Source organism: Triticum urartu, chromosome 3A (assembly GCF_056163025.1).
Source record: "Triticum urartu cultivar PI428250 chromosome 3A, HENAU_Tu73, whole genome shotgun sequence".
NCBI classification, from domain to species: Eukaryota; Viridiplantae; Streptophyta; class Magnoliopsida; order Poales; family Poaceae; genus Triticum; species Triticum urartu.
Window position 1 is genome coordinate 180,019,893 of NC_141875.1, and position 23,220 is coordinate 180,043,112.

The 23,220-nt window shown below is 44.4% G+C and overlaps 1 pseudogene; it reads left to right on the forward strand.

The window, feature by feature from the left end:
• Positions 1 to 641: 641 nt before the first annotated feature.
• On the forward strand, positions 642 to 2,097 carry LOC147979113 (uncharacterized; annotated as a pseudogene).
• Positions 2,098 to 23,220: the final 21,123 nt, after the last annotated feature.

Genomic DNA, 23,220 nt, shown 5'->3' on the forward strand with positions numbered 1-23,220 from the left:
CGACGGCGATGAGGACGGATCTGTGGCGGTGTGCTCTGTTGGCTAGGTATCGAGGGGGCCTCCGGAGCCACTCGAGCGTGCAGTCCGGGAGGTAGTTCAAAGCTTCAAGAGGATAGATCCAACCCACATAATCGAAGGCCTTTGAGATATCAACCTTGAGGAAGAAGCTCGAGGTGTTCTGTTGATGGAGCTCCTTTACGAGGTTTTGCACATGCACAAAGTTGTCATGGATACTCTCATTTTCCAAAATAATTTATATGGTACGACTAGACAGGTCATCAAGTTTCGTTACATCATTGTTGAACGTGACATATATGTATTTACATACAACTAATCTTTCATAGTCTCTAGCCTTGTATAGTTCACTTCTAGAGATATGGTAGGATTAGTTGGCTTGTCACGCAAGACATCTTGTGTATATATCGTGACCAACTGTGAGGAATACAATTGAGTTGCATCCCATATCTTTTCTACATGGTATCAATTTTCACCGTGATCTCCACCGCTTCCGCCCTATGCAGCCGTCGCTCCTCCCTATAGCCGCCGCTCGACTCCCCAACCCTAGGCCGCCGCCGCTACTCCCTCCCCGTAGCCGCCGCTGCCTCTTCCCAAACCCTAAGCCGCCGCCGCTACTCCCTCTCATGGCAGCCGCCGCCCCTTCCCACGCCTACGCAGCCACCGCTACCTCCCCAAGCCGCCGCTGTCTTCTCCCAGCCACCACCAAAACCCTAACGCCGTTGCTCCTCACCTCCCTCTCACCACCAAGATGTCCCGCTCCAAGGCCCTCTGACGCCAGCTCCTTCTCTGGTGCCATGTTCACCTCTGACTGCCTCAATGAGCTCCACATCAAAGATCACGTGCCCGTCGTCCTCGACCTCGACTGCCATCCTACAACGCATGGCGCACCTACTTCGCACTCTTGTCCTGCTCCTACCGTCTCATCGAGCATGTTGACGGGAGCATTGACTTTCACGACATGAAGGACGATGACGAGTGGCTTGTCGTGGATGCCTGCATCGTCAAGTGGCTCTTCCTCACCATCTCACGGGGTCTCTTCAACATGGTGAACTCCCGTGACCCTTCAGCGTATGCCATGTGGACACAGTTGTGCGGCCTCTTCCTCGACAATCAGCTCCAACACTGTGTCTTCCTCCAAGGAGAGTTCTTCACCCTGCAGCAAAACGATCTCTTGATCGATGAGTACCGCACGCGGCTGAAGGTTCTCGCCGATGAGCTTCGCGACGTCGGCATGACCATCGACGACTCTGTCCTCCTCACCAACCTCCTTTGGGGCCTCCACCCCGACCTCGGCCAGTCGGCCGCCAACCTCTCCCTCATCACGCCGACATATGCCAAGGCCGTCATGTATCTTCGCATGGAGGAGAAGCGTCTTCGCCACGCTGTTCGACAGGCGACCCACACCGCTCTTCACGTCGGCCTCGTCGCCGGCCATGGCGCGCCTTCAACCACACTCGCGCCTCGTCCTGCTGCTCCGACCCCGCCACCCACGCCCGCCCCCGCTGGTGGTCCCAAATAGAAGGGTCGAGGTGGTCGGCCCCGCAACTCCACTACGGCGCCGCGCCCTCATGCGAACACCGCGACAGCCGCTACTCCACCCTGGTTATCGGGGTACAACCACTGGACGGGCGCCGTGCATGCTTACTCCATGCCCGTCCCCCGCCCCCTGCTCCGGGCATTCTTAGACCACGGCTGGCCTCTCATCAGGAGCTGCTAACTGCGCCCGCCCCCGTTCCTATGGCATATGGCAACGCCATGGCCTACGGTGGCCCTCCGGCCTACGGCGCGTATGGTAGCGCCCCTGGTGGTGCATGAGACCCGGCGCTCCTCTCCGCCCTTCACGCTGCACCCTCGCCGAGCACCTACAACGAAGGAGGCGATTGGTACATGGACACCGACGCCGCTGCACACATGGCCTCTAACCCCGGTATCCTCTCCCGTGCCTCCCCCTATCCTTTCTCCTCTCGCATCGTGGTTGGTGACGACACCTCTCTTCCCATCACTCACCACGGTTCGTCCTCCCTCCCGTTTCCTTCTTCATTTTTAACTCTCAATAATGTGCTCGTCTCATCATCCTGAATCAAAAACCTATGTTTCTGTTCGTACTCTTACTCGTGAACATCATGTTGTTGACGCTCAAAAATGGCATGATGGCAAAGGGTGACTTGAGCCTATAATGGGATTGTGATGCCCCAAGACCGGAGCTTCAGATGCCTTCCATGATTTCCGAGTTTCGTCATGTGATTTGTTTGGTCCGTTGCATTCATCATTGCATCTTCGGCATTGCATCATGTCATCTTGTAACCCATTTTAAAACTCAACTAAATAAATTGCATGGATCTCCAGTCCATTTAAATCGAGGGATATTCACTATGGTGATTTCTCTTTAAAACATTTTCTCCCAATATTTTAGGGAGCTATAATAAATATTCCATTTGTATGGAATCAACCCAAACAAACTTGCATTTTAAATCTCTTCCGTTTCCAGATTCTAGAGTCCTTATCTCATCTCTTTTGGTATCCATTTAAATTGCTTCCAAATTCAAATAGTTTGAGTGTTATTCAAACTTATTTGAATTTGTATATTCTAAACTCTCTCTGACCTTTTTTTCATTAAATCGACTATATTTTCCTGTCTCGGGGAAAATATGTCACGTGTGGGAATTCCACTCCTACCCTTCCATTCTTTTCCTCTAAGGTTTTCCTATTCTAAAAAAAATAAAAAAGGAAAGAACTTGGAGGGAGAGAGAGCAGCACAGATCAGTCCCCCTGCTCCCCTCAGCCCCCAGGTTGGCCCATTCCTTTCCTCCTAAGGCCCAAGGACCAACCAACTCTAACCCTAGGCGCCCGAACCCTCTCCCCGCTTGATCCTCACCCTCTCCCTCTCGTACTCCTGCGCCGCCGCCACGCTCGCACGCACAGAGTCGTGTCTGATCCCCTCGCCCTCTCCTCGATTCCCTCCTCCCACACGCACGCACCAGAGAGGGATCCCGATCCCCATGGCCATGCTCCCCCGCTTCCGATTCCTCTGCCGGCGACCTCCGCCGCCTTGCCGCCTCTGCTTCTCCTCACCGAGGACCCCTGCGCATCGACCCGACCTCGCCTCCTCCGCACCGTTGCCTCGCCAGGACGCCGCGCCGGACCTCCCACGCCGCCTCTCCTCTTGCTTCTCCTCGTTGCCGTCTTATGCACCCCGGACCCCTCGTCATCGCTTCGCCCATCCCCGGCCATCGGTGCCCTAGTCGGAGCTTCTGCGAGCTGCCCCCCGCCACTGTCGAACCCTCCCGGTGACCTGCATCTCTTCCGGCGCCTCCGGCGCGCTTGTGCCACCTCGCGAGGGACGGCCTCTTGGCTTCCCGCGTGGACCTTCTGCTTCGACCCCGCCAAGGACGCCAGGGGCTCTCCGCCTCGCCCCTCTTGTCCGCCGCCGACGCCTGCTGTTGTCCCCAGCGCCTCCAGCCGCGCGCCCTGCCTTCGTTGCCATTGACCCGAGCTCCGCCGTGACCTCAAGGCCAGGGGCGCCCTGCCTCCATGTCCACCGTGTGCTCCGTCTCCCACGGCCGAGCACCTCAAGACCAAGCCCTTTTTTCCCGTTGATGCGAACGGTTGCACGAGCATGACCCAGATATGAAACGCAAGACGGTGCCTCCGTTGCATCCATCCCGAGCAGGAGCATTTTGGATTCGTCAAGTACGACTACATGGTGACGTGCTAAGTACCTCTACCGGCATCTTCGAAATCCCAAGAACGACAAGTATCTCGACGCCTGATGCCTAGAACAACTACCGCCGACGGGTACAAATACAATGTGAACGTGTACACGATGACTCCGGGGACCTATGTTGCGCCAAGTACCTCCACGATGACCCGAACATCTACAGAAAAACGTGTACCACTACCGTCAAGGACCGATAGTACCACTACTTCTACGAATGTCCCGAGAACGTCTACTTCCTCTACTTTGCACCGAACCCGAACCATCCGGAAAGGCATGCTTCAAAGGTATAACATCGAGACGAATGTTGTGTGATGTATGAGATGAACCCCGTGTTTGCACCATGCCCAATTTGATCCTTACACATTCCTCGTTTCCTTGCCACCGTCATGTGGGACACCCGGTTACCGGGAGCACTCCGCCGTTCATCGCATGAAACGCTCCCGTCACACTTTCTTTTGCATCGGCACCTCAATCGAGTTACCGGAACTGGAATGTTGCCGTGGCACCATTTCTGTTGTCGTCGCCGTGGCACCCTTTCTTTCCACCATGGTGACAAATACTTCATAATATGCTCATGTCAATATTTTCATAAAATTGCATAAATTTGAACATGTCATCCGCATCATGATAATAACATTTAAAATTTTTTTGTTGCATTAAATTGCTAATGCACATGGGGATTTTCTGGAATGGTTGTTGTTATTTCCAGTCTCATTTAAACTTGCTTAGATAGGTAGTTTTCGTATGCTTCACCCCTTGCCATGTTTAAAAACATTTAATATTATTGAGTACATAAACGGGAGAGAACTAAATAATCGAATGTGGTGTTTTGTCAATATGCATTCCGTTGCATATTGAGCTCCACTTAACTTGTAGTTTTGTTTGTGCACTTTGCCATGCCATGCATATTTAAACCGGACATGCATCATGCTTGATTGTGCTTCATGCCATATTTATGTGATGGTTGTTTACTATGTTGCTTGCTTCTTTCCGGGTTGCTTCTCTCGTTAGCTTCGGTTTCGTTTCGGAGTTGTGAGGATTCGTTCGACTACGTCTGTTTATCTCCTTCATGGACTCGTTCTTCTTCCTTGCGGGATCTCAGGCAAGATGACCATACCCTCGAAATCACTTCTATCTTTTCTTGCTAGTTGTTCATTCTATCACTATGTCGCGCTACCTACCACTTGTTATATCATGCCTCCCATATTGCCATGTCAAGCCTCTAACCCTCCTTCCTAGTAAACCGTTGTTTGCCTAAGTTACCGCTTTTGCTCAGCCCCTCTTATAGCGTTGCTAGTTGCAGGTGAACATGAAGTTTGTTCCATGCTGGAACATGGATATGTTGGGATATCACAATATCTCTTATTTTAATTAATGCATCTATACACTTGGTAAAGGGTGGAAGGCTCGGCCTTATGCCTGGTTTTTTGTTCCACTCTTGCCGCCCTAGTTTCCGTCATACCGATGTTATGTTCCTTGATTTTGCGTTCCTAACACGGTTGGGTGTTATGGGAACCCCTTGACAGTTCGTTTTGAATAAAACTCCTCTAGCAAGGCCCAACCTTGGTTTTACATTTGCCTAACAACCTATACATTTCCCTTGGTCACCTTGCAGCGCCATCTCAGGGAAACTTGAGGGCTGGTTTTAGTTGTATGGATTGCTCAACCGGTGTTGCCCTGAGAACGAGATATGTGCAGCTCCTATCGGGATTGTCGGCACATCGGGCGGCTTTCCTGGTCTTGTTTTACCATTGTCGAAATGTCTTGTAACCGGGATTCCGAGACTGATCGGGTCTTCCCGGGAGAAGGAATATTCTTCATTGACCGTGGGAGCTTGTAATGGGCTAAGTTGGGACACCCCTGCAGGGGATAAACTTTCGAGAGCCATGCCCGCGGTTATGTGGCGGATGTGAATTTGTTAATATTCGGCTGTAGAGAACTTGATACTTAACTTAATTAAAATGAATCAACCGCGTGTGTAGCCGGGATGGTCTCTTTCCGACGGAGTCCGGGAAGTGAACACGGTCTTGTGTTATGCTTGAACGTAAGTAGCTTTCATGATCACTTCTTGATCACTTCTAGCTTCTCGACCGTGCATTGCTTCTCTTCTCACTCTTATTTGCATATGTTAGCCACCATATATGCTTAGTGCTTGCTGCAGCTCCACCTCACTACCCCTTTCCTACCCATAAGCTTAAATAGTCTTGATCTCACCGGTGTGAGATTGCTGAGTCCTCGTGGCTCACAGATACTTCCAAACAGTTGCAAGTGCCGATGATACTAGTGTAGGTGACGCAACCGAGCTCAAGTGGGAGCTCGATGAAGATCTTGTTCGTTGTCATGTTTCGTTTTCTTGTTGATTAGTAGTGGAGCCTAGTTGGGAGTATCGGGGATCTAGCATTTGGGGTTGTCTTCTTTTACTTTGGTTCCGTAGTAGGAGCTTGAATGTATTCTGGATGATGTATGTTTAACTTGTATTTGTGTGAAGGGGAGATTGTAAGCCAACTCTTTATCCCTTTCTTATTCAGTACATGGGATTGTGTGAAGATTACCCCACTTGCGACTAATCTACCATGCAGCTATGCCTCTAAGTCGTGCCCCGACACGTGGGAGATATAGCCGCATTGTGGGTGTTACAGGGATGAAGTTAAAATTATGAGTTCATGTCATCATTTGATGACCCTCATCAAGATGATCGAAATAAATATGAAGATGGACCAAAACGAAGCTCAAGTGCAAAAGATATGACAATTTCGGAGATACCCGTGTTGACATCAGATTAGAAAATGGTATGTAACCTAATTAATATGGCCTCGAATGAAAAATTCTACAACAGAAAAGTTCGTCGTCTCGTCGAAACGGACGATTTTGATATAAAAATTGTCTTAATCCAAGGTCGTATGCAAAAGTTACAGCCAAAACTGTGTGCTGCAGCACTGCATGGCCGGGTCATCTAGACCGGGGTCCAGATCATCCGGCCGGGGGCTGAAAATTTTACCAAAACAAAAGAAGAGAAAAGTTGAAGCCAGATGATCTGGGTCATGTTCCGAATGATCCGGATAAAGGCCGGACAATCCGGGCAATCATCCGGACAACTTTTTCTGCTACAGACTTTAGAAAGCGGCCCAAAACACCCTCAAGATGGCCTCAGATCAAAAAGTGTTCAACAGAAGAGTTGTGCGTCTCGTCGAGGAGGTTGATTTCGATATAAAAATCATCTTAATACGAGTTCGTATGCAAAAGTTACAGCCGGATTAATAAGCTGCTGCCACAAAACTGGGCTAGGCCGGATCATCCGGGCTTTGAGCCAGATATCCGGGCCGGAGGTCGTGAATAGTCCGTATTTTATTAGGTTTTGATGATTTGGACGGCTAGGAAAATCCTTTTTTTATACGGGAAGTCCAACCGCCTCATATATAGACAAGAGGTGACAGTCGATTGAACAACACACAATCGAACAAATCTATCTACATCTTTTACCTTTACTTTTCCTTCTCCCTTGTTCTTCTTCTTCCTCGTTCTTCGTTCGTTCTTCTTCATTACAGAGCGGTGAACCTCGAGGTCCTAGGGGCGATCAGGTCAACCTAGGGCAGCCCATAGCCTCCGCGCGCCCTGACGGGGTCCCTCCCGGGCGTGTGGGGTTTTGGGTCCTCAAAAGCACCCGTCGGATTGCTTGCATACCGCGCTTCCGGATGGGTCTCCTTCGACGTGAGCTGCGGTGCATCACCCTCGGTGTTGGAGGTACATGGTGACGCGTTCGTGTGCGAACACACTTTTTGGCGACACTGCTGGGGACGAAGCTTAGAACGGTCTCTGGTCTGTTCTTGCTACGAAGAGATCATCATCTAGGGTTTGCAATCTACGAAGGTAATATGAATACTCAATTCACATATGTAGATGCAAATAATGCATATGTTGTTGCTAGATCATCTAATGAGCATAATGTATCGGCTAGCCCTAACTTTATCAATCATGCATCTAATTATGTGCAAGAGCCGATGCAACAAAACATTCATGCTTCTACCTCATATAATTTTAGCAACATGCAACATATGTATTCCAACTCCCATGCATCGGTGCTACCTCTTGAGCACTGCGTTGGATTTCCCGAAGAGGAGAGGATGATGCATCAAAGTAGCGTAAGTATTTCCCTCAGTTTTTGAGAACCAAGGTATCAATCCAGTAGGAGGCTACGCGTGAGTCCCTCATACCTACACAAAAACAATAGCTCAATGCAACCAACGCGCTTAGGGGCTGTCAATCCCTTCACGGTCACTTACGAAAGTGAGATCTGATAGAGATGATAAATAATATTTTTGGTATTTTTGGTATAGAGATGCAAAGTGAAAAGTAAAAGGCAAAGCAAAAAGCAAAGCAATAATAAAGTGATGGAGATTGATATGATGAGAAAGAGACCCAGGGGCCATAGGTTTCACTAGTGGCTTCTCTCAAGAGCATAAGTATTCTACGGTGGGTGAACAAATTACTGTTGAGCAATTGACAGAACTGAGCATAGTTATGAGAATATCTAGGTATGATCATGTATACAGGCATCACGTCCGAGACAAGTAGACCGACTCCTGCCTGCATCTACTACTATTACTCCACTCATCGACCGCTATCCCGCATGCATCTAGAGTATTAAGTTAAAAACAGAGTAACGCCTTAAGCAAGATGACATGATGTAGAGGGATAGTTTCATGCAATATGATAAAAACCCCATCTTATTATCCTTGATGGCAACAATACAATACGTGCCTTGCTGCCCCTTCTGTCACTGGGAAAGGACACCGCAAGATCGAACCCAAAACTAAGCACTTCTCCCATGGCAAGAAAAACCAATCTAGTAGGCCAAACCAAACTGATAATTCGAAGAGACTTGCAAAGATAACCAATCATACATAAAAGAATTCAGAGAAGATTCAAATATTATTCATAGATAGACTGGATCATAAACCCACAATTCATCGGTCTCAACAAACACACCGCAAAAAGAAGATTACATCAAATAGATCTCCACGAGAGAGGGGGAGAACATTGTATTGAGATCCAAAAAGAGAGAAGAAGCCATCTAGCTACTAACTATGGACCCGTAGGTCTGAACTAAACTACTCACACTTCATCGGAGGGGTTTGGATGATGATGTAGAAGCCCTCCGTGATCGATGCCCCCTCCGGCGGAGCTCCGGAATAGGCCCCAAGATGGGATCTCGTGGATACAGAAAGTTGCGGCGGTGGAATTAGGTTTTTGGCTCTGTATCTGATCATTTGGGGGTACGTAGGTATATATAGGAGGAAGGAGTACGTCGGTGGAGCTTCGAGGGGCCCACGAGGCAGGGGGCGCGCCCTAGGGGGGTGGCGCCCTCTACCCTCGTGACCGCCTCGTGGCTTTCTTGACGGAGGGTCCAAGTCTCATGGGTCTTATCTGATGAGAAAATCGTGTTCCCGAAGGTTTCATTCTGTTTGGACTCCGTTTGATATTCCGTTTCTCCGAAACACTGAAATAGGCAAAAAAACAGCAATTCTGGGCTGGGCCTCCGGTTAATAGGTTAGTCCCCAAAATAATATAAAAGTGGAAAATAAAGCCCAATATAGTCCGAAATAGTAGGTAATATAGCATGGAGAAATCAAAAATTATAGATACGTTGGAGACGTATCAAGCATCCCCAAACTTAATTCCTGCTCGTCCTCGAGTAGGTAAATGATAAAAACAGAATTTTTGATGCGAAGTGCTACTTGGTATAATTTCAATGTAAATCTTCTTAATTGTGGTATGAATATTCAGATTCAAAAGATTCAAGACAAAAGTTCATGTTGACATAAAAATAATAATACTTCAAGCATGCTAACAAAGCAATTATGTCTTCTCAAAATAACATGGCCAAAGAAAGCTATCCCTACAAAATCATATAGTCTGGCTATGCTCTATCTTCACCACACAAAGTATTTAAATCGTGCACAACCACGATGACAAGCCAAGCAATTGTTTCATACTTTTGACATTTTCAAAACTTTTTCGATCTTCACGCAATACATGAGCGTGAGCCATGGATATAGCACTATATGTGGAATAGAATGGTGGTTGTGGAGAAGACAAAAAGAGGGGAAGATAGTCTCACATCAACTAGGCGTATCAACGAGCTATGGAGATGCCCATCAATAGATATCAATGTGAGTGAGTAGGGATTGCCATGCAAACGATGCACTAGAGCTATAAGTATATGAAAGCTCAACAAAAGAAACTAAGTGGGTGTGCATCCAACTCGCTTGCTCACGAAGACCTAGGGCATTTTGAGGAAGCCCATCATTGGAATATACAAGCCAACTTCTATAATGAAAAATTCCCACTAGTATATGAAAGTGACAGAATGAGAGACTCTCTATCATGAAGATCATGGTGCTACTTTGAAGCACAAGTGTGGTAAAAGGATAGTAACATTGTCCCTTCTCTCTTTTTCTCTCATTTTTTGTTTGGGCCTTTTCTTTTTTTATGGCCTATTTTTTATTTTTCGTCCGGAGTCTCATCCCGACTTGTGGGGGAATCATAGTCTCCATCATCCTTTCCTCACTTGGGACAATGCTCTAAAAATGATGATCATCACACTTTTTATTTTTCTTACAACTCAACAATTACAACTCAATACTTAGAACAAAATATGACTCTACATGAATGCCTCCGGCGGTGTACCAGGATATGCAATGAATCAAGAGTGACATGTATGAAAGAATTATGAACGGTGGCTTTGCCACAAATACGATGTCAACTACATGATCATGCTAGCAATATGACAATGATGAAGCGTGTCATAATGAACGGAACGGTGAAAAGTTGCATGGCAATATATCTCGGAATGGCTATGGAAATGCCATGATAGGTAGGTATGGTGGCTGTTTTGAGGAAGGTATTTGGTGGGTGTATGATACCGGCGAAAAGTGTGCGGTATTAGAGAGGCTAGCAATGGTGGAAGGAAGGAAAGTGCGAATAATCCATGGACTCAACATTAGTCAAAAAGAACTCATATACTTATTGCAAAAATCTAGAAGTTATCAAAGCAAAGTATTACGCGCATGCTCCTAGGGGGATAGATTGGTAGGAAAAGACCATCGCTTTTCCTCGACCGCCACTCATAAGGAAGACAATCAATAAATAAATCATGCTCTGACTTCATCACATAACGGTTCACCATACGTGCATGCTACGGGAATCACAAACTTTAACACAAGCATTTCTCAAATTCACAACTACTCAACTAGCATGACTCTAATATCACCATCCTCATATCTCAAAACAATTATCAAGCATCAATTTTTTTCTTAGTATTCAACACACTCAAAAGAAAGTTTTACAAATCTTGAATACCAAGCATATTATTATTAAGCAAATTACCATGCTATTAAGACTCTCAAAATAATCTAAGTGAAGCATGAGAGATCAATAGTTTCTATAAAACAATTCCACCATTGTGCTCTAAAAGATATAAGTGAAGCACTAGAGCAAAACTATAAAACTCAAAAGATATAAGTGAAGCACTAGAGTAAAACTATAGAGCTCAAAAGATATAAGTGAAGCACATAGAGTATTCTATCAAATTCCAAATTATGTATGGCTCTGTCAGGACCCCGATTCTAAGTCACACCGATCTAGCATGTAACACGTCATATCACTTTGCGGCCTCACGCACGGTATTCCCACGGGTGTCGCCTTACCTGGCCCGGGACCGTTTGCGCCTTTTGGCTCACGTATATGATAGTGTCGCTAGCATCCATATGACAGAGAACCCAGGCCGACATGACTAGTCGTGAACCCAAAGTGGCACTAACTTACGGGAACATGCATACATGAAACAACATCGAGCATGTCGGTCATCAGCGTGTGAATTCGGGCTGTAGCAACTGGGCTAACAGGACTCCGGGAATCCGGGCTGTAGCAGGCTAGCAGGACTCCGGAAGTCACCGCATGACATTTCCCCGAAGGGACAGACACAGGAACGAAGTGAATCACACGCAGGCCAGTCTAAGTGTTCCAGAGCAGTAGTGCTGGGCTAGCAGGACTCCGGTAAACCAGGCTGTAGTGGACTACCATGGCTCGGTGGAAGCACTAGACTACATTTCCCCATAAGAGAGGCTACCAAGGATAGACTACTAGGTTGTCGGATCCCACACATAGCAATACACGTTACACGTATGCATAACATGCAAGTTTGTGCTGTACAACATGGCATCACAACATAACGCAAACCCATATAGATAAAGGCGCAAAGAGCCACATAGCATTTAATTCAAACAGGGGTCTCATGACCCATCATTCAAAGGATACAAGCAACGGAAGCATTACATGTCTGAGTACAGACATCTAAAAAAGAAAAAGGCTGAGAAGCCTGACTATCTACAAGACCCTCCCAAGGGTACAAGATAGTAGCTGAGGTAACAAGCTACTCGTCGAAGTCCAAGCGGAACTACTAGTGAGACAGTTGTCTCATCTGCAAAACATAAATAAAGCAAACGTGAGTACAAAGGTACTCAGCAAGACTTACATCAGATCATATCATACATGCATTAGTATCAAGAAGGCAATGTGGGGTTTAGTTGCAGCAAGCCAGCTTTGAATCAGTGGCTATCATGTTATACGACTATGAGCAACTTCTTTGAGGTAATAGAGCGCACACGAGTCCACTAAACACCACATCAATACACTACTATGGATTCATTCCCGTCTCCCTACGAGAAGGCCATCCATAGCACTCACACTTGTCTTGAGCATTTTAGAATATCCACTTCAAGTTCTCTATGTACCACGTAAGCATCCAAGAAGTCCATAACCGCGGACCCGGCTATTCGAATAGATCATGGTAACCCTGCAGGGGTGTACTTCTTCACACACGCTCTCACCACTTATCGCCATGTACATGTCATGTACCTCGGCAACCTTCAAGCGGAAGCCTGGCGAGGGTGTCGGCCACGACCTGACTAACCACGCAAGACTCTAGTCTAGGTTTATCGCCTATTCGGGTTCCATCCGCAAGGAGATCCGGCCGAGGTTTCGCTCACGGCCCCAAACGATGTGAGCAAGGTTCCCAAGCCCACCATCCGGTGCCACCTGGTACACCGTGCCATTGTGCCTAGTCTGTCCCAAGCCCACCTGGCTGGGTGCCACTTGGTAGACTACTAACACTACCTACAAACACCAGAAACTAATTGCAACTCCTGGACAGAGACCAAATCGGTTAATAAGTCGAGAGAGCTTGGAGCGCCCGGAGCCCAATGTGTGGTAGTAGCTAGTCATTGAACAACTTACACAGAACTCAGTTCTTAGGGACGGTTCCAATGAGACAACCTACCATGTACTCCTACATGGCCTCTCACTGCTACCTTTACCAAATTGTGTTCACACACTTAACTCCCAACATCAGAACATAGCACTGCACTCCAATTCATTCCCAATGAATCAGACCGGACATACTCTAAGCAATAGTAGGCAATGCATGGTAGGAACACAACATGGCTCAATCAACTCCTACACATGCTAGTGGGTTTGAACTATTTACTGTGGCAATGACAGGTCATGCAGAGGAATGGGTTCAACTACCGCAGCATAAAATAGCAGTTGAATCACTGTTGTCCTAATGCAATAAAAGAGAGCAGGAGCGAGAGAGTGGGATTGTATCGGAATGAACAAGGGTGGTTTTCTTGCCTGGTATATCAACAGGGGGGCACTGCTCCTCAGACAGGTACTCTGGAGCACTCTCCGGAGCAGGACCTATCGAGAAGGAACGGTGTCGACAATCAATACTCAATCATATGCAACAATATGATGCATGAACATGGCATGTAGATGTGATGTTGTTTGATTTAATGCAACTAGCATTCATTTGGTTGAAGTCCATTTGAACCAAAGATTCAAATGCATCTCCAAAATAAGCTCTTATAAATGCCATTTATGTGTTATCACTTATACAACAGGTATAAGTTGGTTTTTCATGCATGGAAATGGTACAGATGGATAGACTACATTTTTCTGATAATTTTTCATATATAAATTATTTCAATCTGAGCTACAGTTGAATTTCTATGAATTTTTGAAGTTCACATCATTTTCTAGATTTTCCTGATTTATTTTAAAACCAGAAAATGAATAACTGCGTCAACACAGCGTCATGCTTGTGTCAGCAGGTCAATGGCGCAGACCAAGTCAAACCTGACGTGTGTGGTCCACACGTCAGTGACTCAGTTAGTTAACAGGGGGGTTTATTTGGTCTAATTAGGATTAGTGGGCGCTAGGCCCACTGTCAGTGTCAGGGGTGGTTAGCAAAATGGTGATTAGCCTTAAGCTAATCACCTGGCAGGTCGGGCCCGCACGTCAGGCCGGCGAGGTCATCGTCGGCGACCTCAGGACGCGGCGGAGTCCGCGTTGCAGGCCACGGGGGCGGCGGCTAAGGGCACCAGGACAAATCCTGTGCTCTCCCGCATCCAGCGGAGCAGGTAGGAGGAGAAGGGGTGGCCGGAGCTCGCCGGAGCGGAGCTCGGGGCGGCGGCCGGGGCACGGCTTCGAACGGGAGCGAGCTACGGGGCACAACAGGGGTACGGAGGGCCTCTACGGCCTCCTGGCGTCACTAGGAGCATGGTGACGCGCACGGGAGCGGCTGGCTCGGGCTCTGGCCACGGTGGTGCCATGGCCGGCGGCGATGAGGTCTCAGGCGCGACAGCTGAGCTAGCTAGGCGGGGCAAACGACCACGGGGAGGAGGAGAAAACGAAGTAGAGCTCATGGGGAGACCGTAGACGTCGTCAGCGAGCTCGGGGAGGGTTGAACGCGAGCGTAACGGCGACGACGATCTCGGGTGGCCGGAGACGAAGACGATGGCGATGGCGGCGCTCCAGGGCCTCCCGAAGTGCATGGATCGATGGAGAGGTAGACAAAGACGTGGCGGAGCTTGTGGACTCGACGGAGGGGTGAGGCCGTGGCGGTGGGCGCGGCAACGGCGAGCGGAGGCGACGGGCGCGTTCGGTCCGAGGAGAGGGAGAGATCCAGGGGAGGAGGGAGAGCGTGAGAGAGTGAGAGAGGTCCGGGGCGGCGGGTGGCATCGCGCGGGGCATCCAAAGCGGCGAGGGGGGAACAGACATGCAGGAGGTGGCGGGGCGTGTGGCCGCGCGCGGCGAGCGCGTGCCCATGTCCTCCTGGCGTGTGGAAGGGGACGACTGGCACTGGCCAGTCGGCTGGGCCGGCCTGTTGGGCCACTGGGCCAGGCCAGGCTGCACAGGGAGGTAAGTGCAGGTGGGTTTCTTCCCTTTTGTTTCCTTTTCTATTTTTCTAACATTTGTTTGATTTAAAAACAATAGCAAACTAATTTATCTACTTATGCCAATTTTTGTAGGAGCTGGTGGTATTATTCCAGAGCTCCTCATCAACTAGCATAGTTTTTGGACATATATAAAATATATAACATATATATATATATATATATATCCAATGCAAATAAGTATTGCATTAATTCTAAATAGCCAAAATAAATATTTATGAGCTCAATAAAATATTGGTTTGAATTTTACCTCTAACCAATATTTTCAGGGAGCAACATGAACATTTTCTTGGACCTTTTTGGAGCAATTTTTATTTGAGTTGTTTCTAAAAATGATTTCTGAGGCTTTCACAAATCCCCATTTCAAATTTAAATGAAATTTAAACATGATGATCACAAGAAGGCTAGCCTAGGTCATACCAGAACTAGGTATGTGACAGGCTCTCTCAAAAGGTGTTTACAGCAAGGATGATTGTGGTAGACTAACAAGCAAAGACTCAAATCATAAAAGACGCTCCAAGCAAAACACATATCATGTGGTGAATAAAAATATAGCTCCAAATAAAGTTACCGATAGAAGTAGACGAAAGAGGGGATGCCTTCCGGGGCACCCCCAAGCTTTGGCTTTTAGGTGTCCTTAGATTATCTTGGGGGTGCCATGGGCATCCCCAAGCTTAGGCTCTTGCCACTCCTTGTTCCATAATCCATCAAATCTTTACCCAAAACGTGAAAACTTCACAACACAAAACTTAAAGTAGAAAATCTCGTGAGCTCCGTTAGCGAAAGAAAACAAAAGACCACTTCAAGGTAGTGTAATGAACTCATTCTTTATTTATATTGGTGTTAAACCTACTGTATTACAACTTCTCTATGGTTTATAAACTATTTTACTAGCCATAGATTCATCAAAATAAGCAAACAACACACGAAAAACAGAATCTGTCAAAAATAGAATAGTCTGTAGTAATCTGTAGCTAGCGCAAGATCTGGAACCCCAGAAATTCTAAAATAAATTTCTGGATGTGAGGAATTTATCTATTAATCATATTCAAAAAGAATTAACTAAATATCACTCTCCAAATAAATATGACAGCAGTTCTCATGAGCGCTAAAGTTTCTGTTTTTTACAGCAAGTTCAACAAGACTTTCCCCAAGTCTTCCCAACGGTTCTACTTGGCACAAACACTAATTAAACACAAAAAACACAACCAAAACAGAGGCTAAATAATTCATTTATTACTAAACAGGAGCAAAAAGCAAGGAATAAAAATAAAATCGGGTTGCCTCCCAACAAGCGCTATCGTTTAACGCCCCTAGCTAGGCATAACAAGCAAGAATAGATCTAGGTATTGCCATCTTTGGTAGGCAATCCATAACTGGCTCTCATGATAGATTCATATGGTAATTTTATTTTATTTCTAGGGAAGTGTTCCATGCCCTTTTTCAATGGAAATTTAAATCTAATATTCCCTTCCTTCATATCAATAATTGCACCAACCGTTCTAAGGAAAGGTCTACCGAACATAATAGGGCAAGAAGGATTGCAATCTATATCAAGAACGATAAAATCTATGGGCACATAATTCCTATTTGCAACAATAAGAACATCATGAATTCTTCCCATAGGTTTCTTAATAGTGGAATCTGCAAGATGCAAGTTTAGAGAGCAATTATCAAAATCACGGAAATCTAGCAAATCACACAAAGTTTTGGGAATAGTAGAGACACTAGCACCCAAATCACACAAAGCATAAAACTCATAATTTTTAATTTTAATTTTAATAATAGGTTCCCACTCATCATAAAGTTTTCTAGGGATAGAAACTCTCAACTCAAGTTTTTCTTCATAAGATTGCATCAAGGCATCAACGATATGTTCGGTAAAGGCTTTATTTTGACTATAAGCATGCGGGGAATTTAGCACGGATTGCAACAAGGAAATACAATCAATTAAAGAGCAATTTTCATAATTAAATTACTTGAAATCCAATATAGTGGATTTAGCATCATCTAGGGTTTTATTTCTTTTAATCCCACTTTTATCAATTTCACCATCAAGATCTAAATACTCCGAATTTTTAGAACGCCTTCTAGGGAAAGGTGGATCATATTCAGTCCCATTATTATCAAGATTAATATTGCAAAACAAATATTTAATAGGGGACACATCAATAACTTTTAGATCTTCATATTTATTTTCATAGGAATTGGAAGAATACGCTTGAATAAAGGCATCTTTCATAGCACGCGTCCTAGCGGTTCTTTCCCTATACTCATCAATGGAAATTCTCATGGCTTTGATAGACTCATTGATATCATTCTTAGGAGGAATAGAGCTAAGCTTTAAAGAATCAACATCAAGAGAAATTCTATCAACGTTCCTAGCCAAATCATCAATCTTAAGCACATTTTCTTCAATCATAGCATTAAAATTATTTTGCGAAGAAATAAATTATTTAATATTAGATTCAAAATTAGATGGCATCTTATTATAATTTCCATAAGAATTGTTGTAGGAATTACCATAATTATTAGAGGGATTACTAGGATAAGGCCTAGAGTTGAAATTTCCACTATGCGCGTTGTTACCAAAATTCCTACCAACAAAATTCACATCCATAGATTCATTATTATTCTCAATCAAAGTAGACAAAGGCATATCATTAGGATCAGATGAAACACTCTTAGTAGCAAATAATTTCATAAGTTCATCCATCTTTCCACTCAAAACATTAATTTCTTCTATCACATGCATTTTTTTATTAGTGGATCTTTCAGTGTGCCATTGAGAATAATTAACCATAATATTATCTAGGAGTTTAGTAGCATCTCCTAAAGTGATTTCCATAGAAGTGCCTCCTGCGGCCGAATCTAAAAGATTTCTAGAAGAAAAATTCAATCCGGCATAAAAAATTTGTATAATCATCCACAAATTCAAACCATGAGTAGGGCAATTACGTATCATTAATTTCATTCTCTCCCAAGATTGTGCAACATGTTCATGATCAAGTTGCTTAAAATTCATAATATCGTTTCTAAGAGAGATGATCTTAGCGGGAGGAAAATACTTAGAGATAAAAGCATCTTTGCACTTGTTCCATGAATCAATACTATTTTTAGGCAAATATGAAAACCAAGCTTTAGCACGATCTCTAAGCGAAAAAGGAAATAGCTTCAATTTAACAATATCATTATCGACATCTTTCTTCTTTTGCATGTCACACAAATCAACGAAGCTATTAAGATGGGTAGCGGCATCTTCACTAGGAAGGTCGGAGAACGGATCTTTCATGACAAGATTCAGCAAAGCAACATTAATTTCACAAGATTCAGCATCGGTAAGAGGAGCAACCGGAGTGCTAAGGACATCATTATTGTTGGTATTGGTGAAGTCACACAATTTGGTATTATCTTGAGCCATTGCGACAAACAAGCAATCCAACACACGAGCAAACAAAAAGCAAATGGGAAAAAGAGGCAAATAGAGAGGGAGGATAGAGAGAGAGAGAGGGCGAATAAAATGGCAAGGGTGAAGTGGGGAAGAGGAAAACGACAGGCAAATGGCAAATAATGTAATGCGGGAGATAGGGATTGTGATGAATACTTGGTATGTTGACTTTTGCGCAGACTCCCCGGCAACGGCGCCAGAAATTCTTCTTGCTACCTCTTGAGCACTGCATTGGATTTCCCCGAAGAGGAGAGGATGATGCAGTAAAGTAGCGTAAGTATTTCCCTCAGTTTTTGAGAACCAAGGTATCAATCCAGTAGGAGGCTACGCGTGAGTCCCTCGTACCTACACAAAAACAATAGCTCAACGCAACCAATGCGCTTAGGGGTTGTCAATCCCTTCACGATCACTTACGAAAGTGAGATCTGATAGAGATGATAAATAATATTTTTGGTATTTTTGGTATAGAGATGCAAAGTGAAAAGTAAAAGGAAAAGTAAAAAAAGAAAATCAATAATAAAGTGATGGAGATTGATATGATGAGAAAGAGACCCGGGGGCCATATGTTTCACTAGTGGCTTCTCTCAAGAGCATAAGTATTCTACAGTGGGCGACCAAATTACTGTTGACCAATTGACAGAATTGAGCATAGTTATGAGAATATCTAGGTATGATCATGTATATAGGCATCACGTCCGAGACAAGTAAACCGACTCCTGCCTGCATCTACTACTATTACTCCACTCATCGACCGCTATCCAGCATGCATCTAGAGTATTAAGTTAAAAATAGAGTAACGCCTTAAGCAAGATGACCTGATGTAGATGGATAGTTTCATGCAATATGATAAAAACCCCATCTTGTTATCCTCGATGGCAACAATACAATACGTGCCTTGTTCCCTTCTATCACTGGGAAAGGACACCACAAGATTGAACCCAAAGCTAAGCACTTCTCCCATGGCAAGAAAAACCAATCTAGTGGGCCAAACCAAACTGATAATTCGAAGAGACTTGCAAAGATAACCAATCATACATAAAAGAATTCAGAGAATATTTAAATATTATTCATAGATAGACTGGATCATAAACCCACAATTCATCGGTCTCAACAAACACACCGCAAAAAGAAGATTACATCGAATAGATCTCCACGAGAGAGGGGGAGAACACTGTATTGAGATCCAAAAAGAGAGAAGAAGCCATCTAGCTACTAACTATGGACCTGTAGGTCTGAAGTAAACTACTCACACTTCATCGAGGGGCTTGGATGATGATGTAGAAGCCCTCCGTGATCGATGCCCCCTCCGGCGGAGCTCCGGAACAGGCCCCAAGATGGGATCTCGTGGATACAGAAAGTTGCGGCGGTGGAATTAGGTTTTTGGCTCCGTATCTGATCATTTGGGGGTACGTAGGTATATATAGGAGAAAGGAGTACGTCGGTGGAGCTTCGAGGGGCCCACGAGGCAGGGGGCGCGCTCTAGGGGGGCGCCCTCCACCCTCGTGACCGCCTCATGGATTTCTTGACGGAGGGTCCAAGTCTCCTGGGTCTTATCTGATGAGAAAATCGCGTTCCCGAAGGTTTCATTCTGTTTGGACTCCGTTTCATATTATGTTTCTCCGAAACACTGAAATAGGCAAAAAAACAGCAATTCTGGGCTGGGCCTCCGGTTAATAGGTTAGTCCCAAAAATAATATAAAAGTGGAAAATAAAGCCCAATATAGTCCAAAACAGTAGGTAATATAGCATGGAGCAATCAAAAATTATAGATACGTTGGAGACGTATCAATCGTCAACCCTAGAAATTCATATGCCGATGAACAACATGATGATTTCGGTTAGTCAAGTTGAAACACCTCACACGGGAACTTCTGATAGTATGCAGCAAAGTGTTTCACCTTTTTATTCATAACTAGCTTGCAATATGTTAATCCAAACATGCCAGTGTATAGAGGAATTGGCCATGCTACTACTAGTAATCCGGCCAATTACCCTCAATCATCATATGCTACACCTCATGCTTCTAATGTTTTGGCACCATATGCATCTATAGGTATTCATAATTTGGCTTTACGCCTTCACGCTAATAGCCGAATAACTGAAAATTCTATAGGATCACATGTGCCTTCACCTAGTACCATGGCATACAATGTTTCCCCTGCACAATTACAGAATTTTAGCGACATCTCGTTACCGAAAGAGTCTAAAAGTGTCGGGGGGCAATTCTATCCAGATTGGGTCATTAAGAAAAATCTTACATCTTTTTGGGATGAGTGCAATGTTGTTCTAAATGAATTAATGAAAGAAGGGAAACCTATTATTTCTGCTGTAATACAACCTAGATTATGTCAAAAAGAGAAAGCATTGAGTGTGGATAGAATTATCAAAAAGAGTGGTGATTGGGATAACAAAGTTATTTCGGTTATTGAAAAGACCGAATGAAATATTATGTATGCCGAATCTATTCTAGAAAAAGAGGACAACAAGGTGTTGGGGAGCTATTCGAAAGAGGAACAACATATTGTTCAACTAACACAACCATCATGCTTTCCCAACGTGTTTGAAAAGGTATGTCTAGCAAGTGATTTATCTATCTTCCGATTTGGTCACAACTTTATTGTTGATGCTTATATAAGAAAAATTCTCATAAGTAATTTTGAAAGACCAATGAAGAAGGGTAATTTACTTGTTAGCAATAAAATTGTTATAGAACATATCGGTCAACCTATTGTGCCATTTACAAAGGCCGATAGTGATTTATTATTGCAGCCAAAGTTTTTCCCGTTGCTTTATTTAAAATTCATATCAAATTGGGTAGCTTTGCTTGCTTCATACTTGGCTTACGCATGGCCTCAATTGAGACATGTATGTTCTAACTACTTTCATTTCATAAATTTAAAGCCAAGGTTATACTGTGTTGAGAAAACCGATGATGGTATAATTTCCTTTTCAAAGACATCGGAGATAGAGTGCAAAACACAATGCATAGCCGAATGGGGTAATGCAAAATCTAAACCATTCGTTTGCTTAACTTCAAAGCCATTCTCACAGCAAGATCGGCTAGAGAATAAAGAGTTTACCTTCAATTCAAGCATGTGTGATCAAATATTTGATTTGTTGCTGAAAAATAATTACATAAAAATTCTTGATCACCATGTCGAGCCATCAATTCAAGGGCGAATGTATTGTAGGCTGCATCAGTCGTTCAAACATAATTTTGAGGATTGCAATATGTTTCATCAAGTAGTTAAATCGGCCATTGATAAAGGACGATTGAGATTTGTTGAGACACCAAAGGATGACCAGTCTATTTCGATTGGTCCTAATGGAAAAAAGTTTTTGTATCGGCTTCTTCAAGCTGATTCATTAAATGATGAGAAGGAAAACACAGTGGATGATGGGATCAAGTTTTCAAGTAAAGAAGTTGTTCAAGAGCACACTGAAGATATTCTTGAAGGAGGAATTCCATCAAGGTTGAACAGAAGACACCAAGTATTGGGGGGCAACAAGAAAATTCAAAGATCGATGCAAGCACAACCAAACAAAACAAAGGCCGAGGTAAGCGCAAAGGTAAAAAGATGAAAGTCACTTTTGCGCAGCTATTGGGAAAATACCAAAAGATGAGTGAAGAGAAAAGTGTTTATCGACCAACTAATGCAAAAGCATCAAGATCACCCCCTAGGAGCAAATCTAAGGATCGATATTGGCAAGAAGAGAATTTGAATGCAACTTGCTCATATCCTTATTTTGAGCCGCCAATGCCAATGTCGTGGATACCTCCCTATGCTCATGTAAATTCATATCCATCATGGGACAGGTACGATACAAGGGCACATTCTCCATCTTATTTTAGAGCATCTCACCAATTGGTCCGGAGTTCAAGGAAGGGGAAAGAGGTGGTCAGGCAAGTATATCGAGTTAAAAAAGATGGTCACAAGAGTGCCAATTCAGACTTGGTCTTAAAGGATAAAGAGCCAATTAGAGTGTTGACATTGGCTACAAAAGGCAATGAGATGGAGCAATCAATTATTGAGAATCAGAGTGCCAAATCTCAAGAAAAGAAGTTGAGAGTGCACAAGATAAAACAAGAATTGTCATTGCTTCAAACAAAATCGCAGTCGGGGTGCCTACTCGGCTTATCTTATTGGCAAAAGAAGAAATTACAAAAACTTAGTGCACAAGAACTTAAAGAAATGAACATGGCATGGGTTCCCAAAGGAAGTACTCTAAAGAAGAATGGTGTGCAAGCTTCCATCGCAAGAAGTGCGACAAAGGTAAAGAAGGAAAAAGTGAAAATTATGAACAACTAAGCCAAAGGTTTCAACGTCCTTAGTGTACACATTATCCACATTCTCCAACTATGCCATTTATGCCGATGACATGGAATTCATCCCCAGGTATGACTGGTTACCCTCCATGGACTTATTTTGATCCATGGACTCAGTATAACTTCTTACATCATCATTCATTTGATTAGCTGCATTTTGTTGCTGATCCATATGGCCGATATATAATTATCACCATAAGCATATAAATGGCCGATGGAGTGTTGGCATCGTCCTTAGAACCAACAAGGTACAAGTTATTTTTTGGCACGCTAGCTTTGCCGAAAAACAGGGGGCATGTGTTGACGCTCAAAAATGGCATGATCGCAAAGAGTGACTTGAGCCTATAATGGGATGAGGTTAAAATTATGAGTTCATGTCATCATTTGATGACCCTCAAGATGATCGAAATAAATA